This window comes from Schistocerca serialis, chromosome 1 (assembly GCF_023864345.2).
Source record: "Schistocerca serialis cubense isolate TAMUIC-IGC-003099 chromosome 1, iqSchSeri2.2, whole genome shotgun sequence".
Taxonomy (NCBI): domain Eukaryota; kingdom Metazoa; phylum Arthropoda; class Insecta; order Orthoptera; family Acrididae; genus Schistocerca; species Schistocerca serialis.
Window position 1 is genome coordinate 810,679,981 of NC_064638.1, and position 13,681 is coordinate 810,693,661.

The following is a 13,681-nucleotide window of genomic DNA, read 5'->3' on the forward strand; positions in this document are numbered from 1 at the left end:
GAAAAACTTGTCGCACGCGGCTAGCCTGACATATCATTCCGGCAGCTGTGATGCGTAACCAGGGGCGCGAATACACCAGCCCTGTCGTATCACCTCCAACGCCCTTGGGCTATTTTTGAGAAAGCCTGTTTTGTGTAGCATGGGCTTCTGATACAGCGAAAGTTTATAGAGTCATACAATCGTCTTATACAAACAGGATATGTTGTCAATGGTTTCTTGTGAACACTTATTTGAAACTGACATGAATGAGAACGGAGCAGTTGATAATACAGTAAACTGAGAGATACCTGCCGCTACGAGGGTACTTCTAAAAGTCAGTTACTCATGTCGTCCCACGCTAAAACAAACGTGTAACAATAGTAGCTCATTGTTGGAAAAGATTATGTGTTGTGGGTTTTCTGCAGACATGGTTGATCTGCGGTACGAGTAACAGGAGCATTATAGTGTGAGAGTGGAAAGTGCAGCGAATGGAAATGTACTCCAAAGTTGTAGTACTTGGGACAGTATGGTTCTTGTGGACAAAACGTCTAAATTGCACACAAATTCAGTGTGAAATTCCGGCGGTATATGGACCAAATCCAATATCGCGCTTGCCAACAATTTAACCAAGGACGCATACACGTAACTAATGCTGATCTCGAAGGAAGGCCATAGACATCGAAAACAAGACGATAATGTCTAGCTAATCTGAGTCGCAATTTTCCGGCGATGAATATGTTCAGACAGCGGTTCTCGAATAGCTCCGTGAGTAAGGAGCGGATTTCTATCTAGAGGAACACAACGTTTGCGCGAACATTCTGACCGTAGATCATACGATGTTAGCTTCCACCGCTGCTACTGCCATCACTTAAAACTTTCAGACTAATAGGCTGTGGTCGATGTACCAAGGTTCCTCCTAACGTTTCCTCTCCAACCGCGGGAGATGTTTACACAGGGAAAGTGGCGAACTGCAACCAGAACTCGAGGATGCACCGAATGTATGGGCAGTGTAGAGGGCACCACAGTCCATCACGTGACGTCGGCTACGAGATTTTATCTGGTAATGCCAACATTCTCGATTGAAAGTAATCGGTCGTCATTCTTATGTTGCAATGTTGACTTCCAAATTTTATTTGGTCTAACACTTTCCTCTTTTCTGTTAACATTATTATTACGGTGTTTATAGACCTCAATAGCACCTCTATACATACGCGCATGATAATGCGATGTTTTCGATATGACACCTGTCTTAGTGAATTTTATTTCATTATCACCCTCTTCATAAAGATTTTCCGCTACGACCCATTTATTCGTATGTTCCAGGAGGAAATTCCTCTTGTGTTCAACCAGACGGGTGGTAACATTTCCTTCTGTGGTACCAGTATAAACCAGTCTACAACTACAAGGAATTTTATACACACCCGTTGCAGCCAGTGGATGTTGTATATCTTTTGCCGATCTTAAACATACTTTCATCTTCCTGGGAGGTCTCAAGGTAGTTTCCACACCATACTTGCTCAACAATTTCCCATTGCGACCTGGAATCGTACTTATGTACGTGAGCCGTGGCGCCATTAAGTTAGTAGACTGTTCTGTCAGGCGCCACTAGGTCAAGAGTAGTATCGACGAACCCTCTTGCGGCCCCGTTGCCAATATCTATGAGGAAGAGTTGGTATCAGTGGGTTGTGACCTTAGAAGGTCTTTGCTCGTCGATATATATACAGGTTTCGCTGGTCCGAGAAGGGAAGCACCAAGTTTGGGGACTGGCGGTAGCGTCGAGACAAGAGGCGGTTACGAAGTCCGAGCGGCCGAAGCCACGAGCTGCGCAAGGAGGGCCTGCGCAGAGGAACGATACCGGAGTACTCCACCGTGGTCAGCGTCGACAACAAGCAGCAGGTCGACATCCTGTCGGTTGGTTGGCAACATTTGCATCGGACGACTGCTCGTGGCCTGGCTGCCCCCTTCTACCTGTCATCAGCACCACTCAGCAACCGCCGCGACGCACCGTGGATCCATGGAGCTGCATGCTGATAAAGGAGAGTAGCACTCTGTAATCCTCGTGGTGATTGGTGTCATTGTCTATCCGACTTCCTAATTATTTTCTGGCTTGTACCCGACCATCAACGTTTTACTCGTAAATACAGACCGTAGTATTGTACTAGATACTAGATGTCGTTTGAAAATTTGTTCTGATATTATATTGGCCTCCTTTCTAGTTTATACCCGATCATTAATGTTTTAATGAATCAACTCCTGCCGGCCAGAGTGGCCGAGCGGTTCTAGGCGCTACAGTCTGGAACCGCGCGACCGCTCTGGTCGCAGGTTCGAATCCTGCCTCGGGCATGGATGTGTGTGATGTCCTTAGGTTAGTTAGATTTAAGTAGTTCTAAGTTCTAGGGGACTGATGACCTCAGAAGTTAAGTCCCATAGTGCTCAGAGCCATTTGAATTTAAATCAACTTCTGGTCGGAAACACAGTCGGAACAATTCTATCAAGGCACAGGTTGCTGTTAAACAATTAGGGGTCTTGTGGTTAGATTTCGGTCTTAACCGGTTCAGTTCATTGATTGTAATTTCTTTTGAGACAATCTGAACTACCTATGGTACTAAGCGGTGCGTTCCTGTCTTTGAAAGACCGGTTCATTTTTGATGTGTTTTTAACTGGATCTTGTGGTTCCGCCAAGTAAGTTATCATGTAATAAGAGCTCATGAGTAATGTTTTAAAACGTTCCTTCAGAGCGGCCTTCATAGCTGACAAGCAGTTTAACTTGTGACATATTAAGAGCCACCTGTCACCAGGGCTGTAGTCAGAATTAGATTGTCAAAGGGGACGGATTGGGATCCAGTCACACCTTGGTTGCTGATTGAAATGAAAAGGTTGCTCGCTTTGAAGCAAGCCTTGTCATTGTCATAATTGTTTCCCAATTTGTTTAACCTCTAAGCGTAGGAGCGCATCTTAACCCCGAACCTTTCGACATTGTTGTTGTTGTGGTCTTCAGTTCTGAGACTGGTTTGATGCAGCTCTCAATGCTACTGTATCCTGTGCAAGCTTCTTCATCTCCCAGTACCTACTGCAGCCTACATCTTTCTGAATATGCTTAGTGTATTCATCTCTTGGTCTCCCTCTACGATTTTTACCCTCCACGCTGCCCTCCAGTATTAAACTGGTAATCCCTTGATGCCTCAGAAGATTTCCTACCAACCGATCCCTTCTTCTAGTCAAGTTGTGCCACAAACTTCTCTTCTCCCCAATCCTGTTCAATACCACCTCATTAGTTATGTGATCTACCCATCTATTGTTCAGCATTCTTCTGTAGCACCACATTTCTAAAGCTTCTATTCTCTTCTTGTCTAAACTATTTACCGTCCATGTTTCACTTCCATACATGGCTACACTCCATACAAATACTTTCAGAAACGACACTTAAATTAATACTCGATGTTAACAAATTTCCCTTCTTCAGAAACGATTTCCTTACCATTGCCATGCTACATTTTATATCCTCTTTACATCGACCATTATCAGTTATTTTGCTCCCCGAATAGCAAAACTGCTTTACTACTTTAAGTGTCTCATTTCCTAATCTAATTCCCTCAGCATCACCCGATTTAATTCGACTACATTCCATTATCCTCGTTTTGCTTTTGTTGATGTTCATCGTATACCCTCCTTTCAAGACACTGTCTATAGCGTTCAACTGCTCTTCCAAGTCCTTTGCTGTCTCTGGCAGAATTACGATGTCATCGGCGAACCTCAAAGTTTATATTTCTTCTCCGTGGATTTTAATGCCTACTCCAAACTTTTCTTTTGTTTCCTTTACTGCTTGCTCAATATACAGATTGAATAACGTCGGGGAGAGGCTACAACCCTGTCTCACTCCCTTCCCAACCACTGCTTCGCTTTCATGTCCCTCGACTCTTATAACTGCCATCTGCTTTCTGTACAAATTGTAAATAGTCTTTCGCTCCCTGTATTTTACCCCTACCACCTTCAGAATTTGAAAGAGAGTATTCCAGTCAACATTGTCAAAAGCTTTCTCTAAGTCCTTTCGACATGCAGTTTCCAAATAAATAAATTACGTCATCTGTTTGAGTAATTGAAACACTCTTGCCACCAATATTACTTATATGTTTTCGTGTGATGCAGAAGGGCATTTAATAAGAGAAACTGTGTCCGGCGCGGTAGTGATCATCGCTGTTTCAGGTCCGGGCCCTTGTAATTATTGTCATGTTGTTCTCGCTTTGATTTACCCTGTAAAAGTTTATTCATTTCACAAATTAGCTGATTTGTAAAGAAAACAAATGTACGATTATATATTGATACACAAACAGGTTGTGTGAAAAGAAAGTGGCCGGCCGCGGTGGTCTAGCGGTTCTAGGCGCTCAGTCCGGAAGCGCGCGACTGCTACGGTCGCAGGTTCGAATCCTGCCTCGGGGATGGATGTGTGTGATGTCCTTAGGTTAGTTAGGTTTAAGTAGTTCTAAGTTCTAGGGGACTGATGACCACAGATGTTAAGTCCCATAGTGCTCAGAGCCATTTGAACCATTTTTTGAAGAGAAAGTGACATTGGTGGGTCCTCCCTTCCACGTTTTCCTTAATACCAGTAAATATCACATCTCAGAACAGAAGAAAAACTTTCCTCGTTCGGCGTACGTCGTTCCTCGTCGATCCTAACTCTCTCCCTAGGACAAAGTGCTCAATCTATATCCTTGTTGCAATAACCATTCTTCTTCAGTGTCGACCGTAGATGTTTAAGCTCATCTTTTAGGTAAGTCGCTACACAAAATTTGTGCGCCCTGTCTACCAAGGTTTTAATCACACTCTTTTTTTTCTGGGGTGGATATTAGAAACTTTATGTAGGTAACGGTCAGTATGCGTAGCTTTCCTTTATACTCTATGCCCCAACATCTCGTCCCCTCGCTCGATAACAGACACATCTAAGAATTTCAGTTGGTCATTATTCTCCGTCCTCACACTAAATTGTATTTTCGGATTGATACTGTTGGAGATGTATCAGGAAAGCATCGAATTCCTCTTCGCCACGTGTTCATACTACGAAAGCGTCATCGACATAGCTGCACCACCTGGCGGCCTGCTACGCCCGTTGTTCAAAGCTCTCCTCACACAAATTGGCTACAGCCGGACAAACACAAGAATGACAATAGATTACTTTCAATCGAGAGTGTTGGCATTACCAGGGATAATCTCGTCGCCGCCGGCCAGAGTGGCCGAGCGGTTCTAGGCGCTACAGTCTGGAACCGCGCGACCGCTACGGTCGCAGGTTCGAATCCTGCCTCGGGCATGGATGTGTGTGATGTCCTTAGGTTAGTTAGGTTTAAGTAGTTCTAAGTTCTAGGGGACTGATGACCACAGAAGTTAAGTCCCATAGTGCTCCGAGCCATTTGAACCATAATCTCGTCGCCGACGTCAGGTGACGAACTGTGGTGCCCTCTACACTGCCCACATATTCGGCGCACCCACGAGTTCTGGTTGCAGTTCGCCACTTTACCTCTGTAGGTGTCTTCCGCAGTCGGAGAGAAAACGTAAGGAGAAAGTTTTATACATCAGCCGCGGTCTATTATACCGGATGTTTTAAGTGATGATTCTGATCGTTGTTTATAGAAACTTGGCGATAAAGTTTGAAAGTAGTGTCATGAATATGTGTGGCATTGAATTATAGGTCAACATTCAGTAAAAGTTACTTGACCTGCCATAATAGCTTGCAACTTACTTTCTGGGCTTCCCTTGTACATGTAAACCATTACTCCGCAAGCTACAGAACGTGAACTCTCGAAACTAAGAGAGTAAACTCCATGATATAAACTAAGCCTTTCTTACAATATCTCCCACTGGAATTAGTAGTGGAACACCTATTGTCTGGATTAATGAAAATGTATTAAAGAACTTTTAACGTCAAACTATTCTCGAAAAGCTAAATGTGACTTTTCGTTGAAGTAATTGTGACGAGTTAATGTGACTGTGATGAAGTTACGCAAAATCGCTGTATTCGAAGTACTGAGAGTTGTATTGTAACGTTGTCTGTCAGACACCAACACACAGTAATAACACACAAAATGAAAACTCCAAAATATTCACAATACTGCAAAACATGTAACATTTCTGTAAGGAAATCATGAGTAGCAATATTGACAATGACGTAATGTCTTAACATGCGAATTGCAGCGAACAAGAAGAAGGAAGAAACACATTCATTTACTCATTTGTGTCAGCTTAAACACACTTCAACGACCCTTTCACAATCACACAAACCAATGTACATAGCGTAGTAATCAAAATGAACAACTCAACTGAAATTTATCGGCACTACGATTTTTGGAACTGCATGTTGCCGAGTCTTGTGCAATGTAAATCTGTTTAATAATCTTTTCCACATAAGATGCATGTTAGTCACTATTACTCCTTTCTTCAAAGGAACACTTCACTGTAGATATTATTGATGGCTAATATATGCAACAATTACTATTCAGGACAGGAGAACTAATTGCGTGTAGGATAAATTTATATTCGCAGCACTACAAAGTTAATTATGGAAGGGACTATTGTATTTCTATTGTTGGAGTGTAGTATCTGGTCAAAGCACAATTCTGCCTGTGCTCTAATCGAGGCTAGCGCGCACCGCTGGCTTATTACCATTAACGATGGGACGTTAAAAAATGCTGTAGTGGCGCAGCAGCGATCATAAGCGGAACTACGTGCACTCACTTGTTTCAGATGTATTCTGTCACTGCTATGGGCGTCTTCCACTCGTGCATTCCTCTCTTACTCGTTTCCAAGACTAATTACGACCAGAAAATTACTGTACATACACCATCTATGCAGCTGGTATGGAATTCTCTGTTCTGCTCTTGCCTCAATTGTAATCACTAGTTTGAAACTTGTCACTGTCTATTTTACGAAAGTAACTATTGTTCACAACGCTATTTATACAAAAAATAGATGTTTGATTTTATATTTTAATAACAAACCATTTGGTAAACACTACGGTTTAAAATATTACACACCACATATCTGGGATAGTTACAAAAACAGTCAAAAGATGGCACTACTGACTAAACAGGTACTCTTCACGCATAGCAGTACAGATACTACGCTGGAAGTCGTAAAGATATTCGCTACGAGTAGAGCTGCAGTACCACAGGTTTATGTGTGTTTCTCGCTCTGACTAAACGATTTCATAGTAAATCGTGCAGTTCTTCACTGAATCATCTGTATTTCTCCAGTTAATCTGTCTTGGTAAGTGTTAAGTAGTGGTAATATTGAACTATTCGCGAAGAATGTGCACGGTCTCCATACTGCCTCACGTACATTTCAGTATTCATTGCATAACAAATATCTGTCGAATTCTCCAAAAGACTGTGCAGATACTGAAGATGCTTCACATTTTTTTAGATTGATTTATTTGGCTAATTTGTTGGTTGGTAGTGATATGACGCTATAAATAAAGAATGAAATTACTATTCAAGTACAAATGTAGTATATAAGTTCCGACTGTTGATTTCCTAGAGAGTGAAAATTTAATTGATACGCAAAGAAAATTTTCAGAATAAATTAACGATTAATAATTACCATTCACAAATTATTTAATGTCTTTCACTTCCTCCACCTATAAGGAACTGCAAGCCCTGGTAATGATGAGATAAACGGCCGCACTGTGTTCTGTGTCTCATGCATACATTTAGGAGAACACAAAATCGTCTACATTTACTTGTTAGACTGCCTGTAATTTGTGCATCGTTGACTCTGTGCTACGATACACAATGGACGACAGGAGGGCAACCACATTCGCGCATTGTATTTATGAGACTCGGAAACACTTTCCTGTGATGCACTGATATTCTCTAAAACAAGCCCTCGGATTTTGGTTCAAATAATCGTGAAGGTACGCCATGAGTGCGTACTCTGTACCTTAATGCACTCTTAGCATCTCCAAAAAGACTCCTCTAAAACGGATTTATCCAGTCACCTAACCCAGAAACGCAAAAGCCATCACTGCAGCTTTTCGCGAAAACAGGGATCTACACGCGGGTTATATGCTCATTCGAATAACGAAACATACCAGCACCGTGAGTTTCAAAGAGCTGTACATAGAAAATAGCTGAGAGTAGAGCATAAATGTGTGTGATTTTTCTCCTTAGAAGCCATACTTCTATAATCTTTTAATGTACATCTGTTTCCTCTTTGAGCACGCTGTACGGCGCTTATTTCTCTGGTTGCATAGCGAGACTGTTTCCACGATCATGCTGCTTCCCAGAAGCCACCGAACACAAGAACGAATGCTTGATGTCGCTTACAATGAGTCTCATCTTCATTCGTCTCTACGTAGCGGAGGATGAAGCTTTTATGGAGTCAGGAAAACATTGGTTGTTGTCCATGACAAATTCAAGCAGGCATTTATGTCTACACTTTAGGTAACAGTAGACATACCTCAGCAAGGACACACATTTTTTTGTAAGACAATGTCCAGTGTTTTTGCCCACCAAGGAAGAACTATCGCAGAAATCTGCGTGAAGTTGTTGGTATGCTGTAAGCAGAATTTCTACATGGTGGTCTTCGGACATCTTCAGGATGAACACTACGCTAATTGACTGCGACATTAGTTCTCTCTAAAGCCCGATAACAGCTGTACGCCAAAATTCATTGAGACAGGACGCGAACTCCTGCTTCAGTAAGTCAAAACAGTGGAAAGATTAGCCTGAAATCCAAACGTTGGAATGGTAGCAGGTAGAGGTCGTACGCGTCAACAGTTGCAAAAAGAACAGGATCGAAAGAGGAGTATCAATGGTGCTAAGATACACAGAAGACATGATCATTTAGAGGAAAGTCAGAGAGACCTAGAACAGTCATCAAGTGAACTGATCAGTCTAATCAACACAGACTGGGAAAATGTCAAAACTATTAGACTAGTGAAGAAGAATAAAGGCTTGCTAAAACCAAAAACTGGGAAATATGCAGTTCGTAACAAGGAAAACTCCTGTTATTTAGTAAGCAACACTGAAGGCGATTCCCAAAGCAACGAAGATCTCTGAAGTTAGGGTTGTAGGCCCAAGGAAGTGTTATAGGCTCTTTTCTGTTCCTTATCTATATAAACGAATTAGAAGACAATATGAGGATCCATCTTAGATTGTTTCTAGGTGATACTATCGTTTATCGTCTATTAAAGTTATCAGAAGATCGAAACAAATTACAAAACGATTTAGAAAAGATATCTCTATGGTGCGGAAATTGGCAATTGACCCTAAGTAATGAAAACTGTGAAGTCATCGACGTGAGTGCTAAAAGGAATCCGTTAAACCTCGGTTACATAATAAATCAGTCAAATATAGAGTCCGTAAATTCAACTAAATACCAAGGAATTAGATTACTGAAATTGAAATGAACGCATAGAAAATGTTGTGGCGAAAACAATGCGTTTTACTGTCTGAAAACTTAGAAGCTGCAACAGATCTACTGAAGAGACTGCCTACACTACGCTTGTCCGTCCTCTTTTGGGGTACTGCTGCGCCGTGTGGGAATCTTACCGGACAGGATTAACGGAGTACATCGAGAAAGTTGAAAGAAGAGCAGCACGTTTTTTACTATCGAGAAACAGTGGAGAGAGTGTCACTGATCTGATACAGGATTTGGGCTGGACATCATAAAAAAAGGCGTTTTCCGTTGCGGCAGAATCTTCTCACGAAATTTCAATCACCAATTTTCTCCTTCGAAAGCGAAAATATTTTTTTGACGCAGACCTACTTAGGAGAAACGATCATCATAATAAAATAAGAGAAATCAGAGCTCGGATAAAAAGATACAGATATTCGTCTTTTCTACGCACTGTTCGAGATTGGAATAATAGACAATTATTGTGAAGTTGATTCGACGAACCCTCTGCCACGCATGGCTTGCAGAGTATCCAAGTAGATCTAGATGTAGAAGTAACGTAGTATAGCTAATGAAGCTTCCTTCAGAAGACTGTCATGAAATATTGTCGTACTAATGAGGATAATGGTTTTATTTTGTAACGTAACTTTGTGTACAGGAAAGTCGTTGACTGTGAAAAAACAGCAGGAAAAAAACAGAGTTTTTTTAAAAGAAGAGCAGCAGACAGATTTTAAAAATTAAATAGTCAAATAAAAGAAGTCATGGAGACGTAATAGAAACAATATGCATAGAAGAAAGGTTATGAAGAACCGTTAACAAATGGGAGACATATCAGGCTTTCAAAGAACATATGGCACAGTAAAGTGTAGAATTATAAACGATGAGAGAAAGTAGAATATATAGAAGAGGATAACACCAGTACTTACGCAGACCTATTCAAGATTACTAAGAAAGGTTATTAAAAAACAGAAGAACAAGCACATAATGTCAGAAATCAGTACTACCGACGACTGACTTAAAGCCATATGGAATGTACTAAAACGAGAGACAGGACAATCACAATTACTGAACTGAATAGAAGGGCTATAAGTGATGAGCCACAGCTAGCAAATGCATTTAATAATCATTCATTAAATATAGTAGAAACCATAGGGACAAATAGTTCAAGAGCAAGATCGCAGCAGTATGTTGAAAATATAACTTTCATAAAATTCGGTCATACACACTTCAAAAAAAGTTTTGCATCACCCTTGTACCCAGAACTCCTGAAGATAGACGTTGATTGTGGATATTGTATCAGAGACACAGTCCCTTTAACTGTCCAGAGATGTCACTAAACCCACCCAAAGATGTAAGCAACCATGCATAAGCAGCGCCTACTAGACGGAGGAAGTCCGATAGCCGGTCATTTCCAGTCATTCCACTAGGAGGGAGGTACACGTCTCGTGTTGTCTGTAGTTCAACTAAGTCTAGACAGTCAATACCGCGGTTACATCGCGTCCGCATTGTTACTTTGTACCAGGAGGGGCTTTCAACAAGGAAGTGTCCAGGCGTCTCTCAGTGAACCAAAGCGATATTATTCGGACATGGAGGAGATAAAGAGAGACAGGAACTGTCGATGACATGCCCCGCTCAGGCCGCCCAAGGGCTACTACTGCAGTGGATGACCGCTAACTACGGCTTATGGCTCGTAGGAACCCTGACAGCAATGCCACCGTGTTGAATAATGCTTTTCGTGCAGCCACAGGACGTCGTGTTACGACTCAAACTGTGCGCAACAGACAGCATGATGCGCAACTTCACTCCCGACGTCCATGTCGAGGTCCATCTTTGCATCCACGACACCATACAGCGCGGTACAGATGGGCCCAACAACATGCCGAATGGACCACTCAGTATTGGCATCACGTTCTCTTCACCGATGAGTGTCGCATATGTCTTCAACCAGACAATCGTCGGAGACGTGTTTGGAGGCAACCCAGTTAGGCTGAACGCCTTAGACACACTGCCCAGTGAGTGCAGCAAGATGGAGGTTCCCCATAGTGCACATCTTGTGAATGACTTCCTTCAGGATAACGACATCGCTCGACTAGAGTGGACAGCATGTTCTCCAGTCATGAACCCTATCGAACATGCCTGGGATAAACTGGAAAGGGCTGTTTAAGAATGAGGTGACCCACCAACCACTCTGAGGAATCTACGCCGAATCGCCGTTGAGGAGTGGGACAATCTGGACCAACAGTGCCTTGATGAACTTGTGGATAGTATGCCACGATGAATACAGGCATGCATCAATGCAAGAGTACGTGCTACTGGGTATTACAGGTACCGGTGTGTACAACAATCTCGACCACCAGCTCTGATGGTCTCGCTGTATGGTAGTACGCCATGTCATGTGTGGTTTTCATGAGCAATAAAAATGGCGGAAATGATATTTATGTTCATCTATATTCCAATTTTCTGTACAGACATTTTTTCTGTACAGGTTCCGGAACTCTCGGAACCGAGGTGATGCGAATCTCTTTTTGATGAGTATGTGAATGTATCACTAACTATCCTAAAATTAAGAAAATTATACATTCTCTCAAAAATAAAATCTCGTCTGGTTTTGATGGTGTTTCCAATAGAGTACTGAAAATTTGTTCCCATGTAATAAACCCAGTGTTATCTTAAGTGTGTAATGTATCACTAACTCATGCCATACTTCCAGAGAGACCGAAATATGCCATTGCTAAACCCTTCTTTAAGAAAGATAAGAGAGATGTCAATAAATACCGACCTGTTTCAATGCTGACATCATTCTCCAAACTTTCTGAGAAGGTTATGTATTCTAGAACAGCTCATCTTATTAACAATAATGTTGTTGTTGTGGTCTTCAGTGCTGAGACTGGTTTGATGCAGTCCTCCATGCTACTCTATCCTGTGCAAGCTTCTTCATCTCCCAGTACCTACTGCAACCTACATCCTTCTGAATCTGCTTAGAGTATTCATCTCTTGGTCTCCCTCTACGATTTTTACCCTCTACGCTGCCCTCCAATACTAAATTGGTGATCCCTTGATGCCTCAGAACATGTCCTACCAACCGATCCCTTCTTCTGGTCAAGTTGTGCCAGAAACTTCTCTTCTCCCCAATCCTATTCAATACTTCCTCATTAGTTATGTGATCTACCCATCTAATCTTCAGCATTCTTCTGTAGCACCACATTTCAAAAGCTTCTATTCTCTTCTTGTCCAAACTATTTATCATCCATGTTTCACTTCCATACATGGCTACACTCCATACAAATACTTTCAGAAATGACTTCCTGACACTTAAATCTATACTCGATATAAACAAATTTCTCTTCTTCAGAAACGATTTCGTTGCCATTGCCATGCTACATTTTATATTCTCTTTACATCGACCATTATCAGTTATTTTGCTCCCCGAATAGCAAAACTCCTTTACTACTTTAAGTGTCTCATTTCCTAATCTAATTCCCCTCAGCATCACCCGTCTTAATTCGACTACATACCATTATCCTCGTTTTGCTTTTGTTGATGTTCATCTTATATCCTCCTTTCAAGACACTGTCCATTCCATTCAACTGCTCTTCCAAGTCCTCTGCTGTCTCTGACAGAATTACAATGTCATCGGCGAACCTCAAAGTTTTTATTTCTTCTCCATGGATTTAATACCTACTCCGAATTTTTCTTTTGTTTCCTTTACTGCTTGCTCAATATACAGATTGAATAACATCGGGGAGAGGCTACAACCCTGTCTTACTATCTTCCCAACCACTGCTTCCCTTTCGTGTCCCTCGACTCTTATAACTGTCATCTGGTTTTTGTACAAATCGTAAATAGCCTTTCGCTCCCTGTATTTTACCCCTGCCACCTTTAGAATTTGAAAGAGAGTATTCATGTCAACACTGTCAAAAGCTTTCTCTATGTCTACGAATGCTAGAAACGTAGGTTTGCCTTTCCTTAATCTTTCTTCTAAGATAAGTCGTAAGGTCAGTATTGCCTCACGTGTTCCAGTATTTCTACGTAATCCAAACTGATCTTCCCCGAGGTCGGCTTCTACCAGTTTTTCCATTCGTCTGTAAAGAATTCGTGTTAGTATTTTGCAGCTGTGGCTTATTAAACTGATTGTTCGGTAATTTTCACATCTGTCAACACCTGCTTTCTTTGGGATTGGAATTATTATATTCTTCTTGAAGTCTGAGGGTATTTCGCCTGTTTCATACATCTTGCTCACCAGATGGTAGAGTTTTGTCAGGACTGGCTCTCCCAAGGCCGTCAGTAGTTCCAATGGAATGTTGTCTACTCCGGGGGC